The sequence below is a fragment of the Oncorhynchus keta genome, unplaced genomic scaffold (assembly GCF_023373465.1).
Source record: "Oncorhynchus keta strain PuntledgeMale-10-30-2019 unplaced genomic scaffold, Oket_V2 Un_contig_26390_pilon_pilon, whole genome shotgun sequence".
In the NCBI taxonomy this organism is placed as follows: Eukaryota; Metazoa; Chordata; class Actinopteri; order Salmoniformes; family Salmonidae; genus Oncorhynchus; species Oncorhynchus keta.
This window is the reverse complement of record NW_026284944.1, coordinates 1-3,842: the sequence shown is the minus strand read 5'-3', so window position 1 is coordinate 3,842 and position 3,842 is coordinate 1. Positions and strand designations below refer to the sequence as shown.

At 40.6% G+C, this 3,842-nt stretch overlaps 2 long non-coding RNA genes across 2 annotated transcripts; both read left to right on the top strand.

Moving 5' to 3' along the window:
- Positions 1–563: 563 nt before the first annotated feature.
- LOC127922609 (uncharacterized) lies at positions 564–2,447 on the top strand. Its single transcript, XR_008111744.1, has 3 exons — positions 564–690; positions 1,232–1,303; positions 2,339–2,447. It is a non-coding gene; the product is annotated as an uncharacterized LOC127922609 (long non-coding RNA).
- Positions 2,448–3,050: 603 nt separating this feature from the next.
- Positions 3,051–3,595, top strand: LOC127922610 (uncharacterized). The gene is made up of 3 exons (XR_008111745.1): positions 3,051–3,067; positions 3,400–3,464; positions 3,530–3,595. It is a non-coding gene; the product is annotated as an uncharacterized LOC127922610 (long non-coding RNA).
- The last annotated feature ends 247 nt before the right edge of the window (positions 3,596–3,842 follow it).

The window sequence follows — 3,842 nt, the reverse complement described above, 5'->3', positions numbered from 1 at the left end:
CAGAGGTCTATTCATGTCCTTCATAGGGTTAGAGATGGACAGTTCTAAACTAATGGTCTGTATTGTAGAGGTCTATTCATGTCCTTCATAGGGTTAGAGCTGGACAGTTCTAAACTAATGGTCTGTATTACAGAGGTCTATTCATGTCCTTCATAGGGTTAGAGATGGACAGTTCTAAACTAATGGTCTGTATTACAGAGGTCTATTCATGTCCTTCATAGGGTTAGAGATGGACAGTTCTAAACTAATGGTAGAGGCTCTGTATTGTAGAGGTCTATTCATGTCCTTCATAGGGTTAGAGCTGGACAGTTCTAAACTAATGGTCTGTATTGCAGAGGTCTATTCATGTCCTTCATAGGGTTAGAGCTGGACAGTTCTAAACTAATGGTAGAGGCTCTGTATTGCAGAGGTCTATTCATGTCCTTCATAGGGTTAGAGCTGGACAGTTCTAAACTAATGGTAGAGGCTCTGTATTGCAGAGGTCTATTCATGTCCTTCATAGGGTTAGAGATGGACAGTTCTAAACTAATGGTAGAGGCTCTGTATTGTAGAGGTCTATTCATGTCCTTCATAGGGTTAGAGATGGACAGTTCTAAACTAATGGTCTGTATTGCAGAGGTCTATTCATGTCCTTCATAGGGTTAGAGCTGGACAGTTCTAAACTAATGGTAGAGGCTCTGTATTGCAGAGGTCTATTCATGTCCTTCATAGGGTTAGAGCTGGACAGTTCTAAACTAATGGTCTGTATTGCAGAGGTCTATTCATGTCCTTCATAGGGTTAGAGCTGGACAGTTCTAAACTAATGGTAGAGGCTCTGTATTGTAGAGGTCTATTCATGTCCTTCATAGGGTTAGAGCTGGACAGTTCTAAACTAATGGTCTGTATTGCAGAGGTCTATTCATGTCCTTCATAGGGTTAGAGATGGACAGTTCTAAACTAATGGTCTGTATTACAGAGGTCTATTCATGTCCTTCATAGGGTTAGAGATGGACAGTTCTAAACTAATGGTCTGTATTACAGAGGTCTATTCATGTCCTTCATAGGGTTAGAGCTGGACAGTTCTAAACTAATGGTAGAGGCTCTGTATTGTAGAGGTCTATTCATGTCCTTCATAGGGTTAGAGATGGACAGTTCTAAACTAATGGTAGAGGCTCTGTATTGCAGAGGTCTATTCATGTCCTTCATAGGGTTAGAGATGGACAGTTCTAAACTAATGGTCTGTATTGCAGAGGTCTATTCATGTCCTTCATAGGGTTAGAGATGGACAGTTCTAAACTAATGGTAGAGGCTCTGTATTGCAGAGGTCTATTCATGTCCTTCATAGGGTTAGAGATGGGGATGCCCTAAACTAATGGTCTGTATTGGTAGAGGTCTATTCATGTCCTTCATAGGGGTTAGAGCTGGACAGTTCTAACCAATGATCTGTATTGTAGAGGTCTATTCATGTCCTTCATAGGGTTAGAGATGGACAGTTCTAAACTAATGGTCTGTATTACAGAGACCTATTCATGTCCTTCATAGGGTTAGAGCTGGATACAGTTCTAAACTAATGGTAGAGGCTCTGTATTGCAGAGGTCTATTCATGTCCTTCATAGGGTTAGAGCTGGACAGTTCTAAACTAATGGTCTGTATTGTAGAGGTCTATTCATGTCCTTCATAGGGTTAGAGATGGACAGTTCTAAACTAATGGTCTGTATTACAGAGGTCTATTCATGTCCTTCATAGGTTAGAGATGGACAGTTCTAAACTAATGGTCTGTATTACAGAGGTCTATTCATGTCCTTCATAGGGTTAGAGATGGACAGTTCTAAACTAACGGTCTGTATTACAGAGGTCTATTCATGTCCTTCATAGGGTTAGAGCTGGACAGTTCTAAACTAATGGTCTGTATTACAGAGGTCTATTCATGTCCTTCATAGGGTTAGAGATGGACAGTTCTAAACTAATGGTCTGTAATATAGAGGTCTATTCATGTCCTTCATAGGGTTAGAGATGGACAGTTCTAAACTAATGGTCTGTATTACAGAGGTCTATTCATGTCCTTCAGGGGTTAGAGATGGACAGTTCTAAAACTAATGGTCTGTATTACAGAGGTCTATTCATGTCCTTCATAGGTTAGAGATGGGACAGTTCTAAACTAATGGTCTGTATTGCAGAGGTCTGTCCTTCATAGGGTTAGAGCTGGACAGTTCTAACTAATGGTCTGTATTGCAGAGGTGTCCTTCATAGGGTTAGAGATGGACAGTTCTAAACTAATGGTCTGTATTGCAGAGGTCTATTCATGTCCTTCATAGGGTTAGAGATGGACAGTTCTAAACTAATGGTCTGTATTGCAGAGGTCTATTCATGTCCTTCATAGGGTTAGAGATGGACAGTTCTAAACTAATGGTCTGTATTGTAGAGGTCTATTCATGTCCTTCATAGGGTTAGAGCTGGACAGTTCTAAACTAATGGTCTGTATTGCAGAGGTCTATTCATGTCCTTCATAGGGTTAGAGCTGGACAGTTCTAAACTAATGGTCTGTATTGTAGAGGTCTATTCATGTCCTTCATAGGGTTAGAGATGGACAGTTCTAAACTAATGGTAGAGGCTCTGTATTGTAGAGGTCTATTCATGTCCTTCATAGGGTTAGAGATGGACAGTTCTAAACTAATGGTCTATTGGGTAGAGGTCTATTCATGTCCTTCATAGGGTTAGAGATGGACAGTTCTAAACTAATGGTCTGTATTGTAGAGGTCTATTCATGTCCTTCATAGGGTTAGAGCTGGACAGTTCTAAACCTAATGGTCTGTATTGCAGAGGTCTATTCATGTCCTTCATAGGGTTAGAGCTGACAGTTCTAAACTAATGGTCTGTATTGCAGAGGTCTATTCATGTCCTTCATAGGGTTAGAGATGGACAGTTCTAAACTAATGGTCTGTATTGCAGAGGTCTATTCATGTCCTTCATAGGGTTAGAGATGGACAGTTCTAAACTAATGGTCTGTATTGCAGAGGTCTATTCATGTCCTTCATAGGGTTAGAGATGGACAGTTCTAAACTAATGGTAGAGGCTCTGTATTACAGAGGTCTATTCATGTCCTTCATAGGGTTAGAGATGGACAGTTCTAAACTAATGGTCTGTATTACAGAGGTCTATTCATGTCCTTCATAGGGTTAGAGATGGACAGTTCTAAACTAATGGTCTGTATTGCAGAGGTCTATTCATGTCCTTCATAGGGTTAGAGATGGACAGTTCTAAACTAATGGTCTGTATTGCAGAGGTCTATTCATGTCCTTCATAGGGTTAGAGATGGACAGTTCTAAACTAATGGTAGAGGCTCTGTATTGCAGAGGTCTATTCATGTCCTTCATAGGGTTAGAGATGGACAGTTCTAAACTAATGGTCTGTATTGCAGAGGTCTATTCATGTCCTTCATAGGGTTAGAGCTGGACAGTTCTAAACTAATGGTCTGTATTGCAGAGGTCTATTCATGTCCTTCATAGGGTTAGAGATGGACAGTTCTAAACTAATGGTCTGTATTGCAGAGGTCTATTCATGTCCTTCATAGGGTTAGAGCTGGACAGTTCTAAACTAATGGTAGAGGCTCTGTATTGCAGAGGTCTATTCATGTCCTTCATAGGGTTAGAGATGGACAGTTCTAAACTAATGGTCTGTATTGCAGAGGTCTATTCATGTCCTTCATAGGGTTAGAGATGGACAGTTCTAAACTAATGGTCTGTATTACAGAGGTCTATTCATGTCCTTCATAGGGTTAGAGCTGGACATTACACTGGACATCATGTACATGAGACCTTAAAGGGGCTGACTGGGAGTCCAGAAATAACTGCTGGTATGGTGAG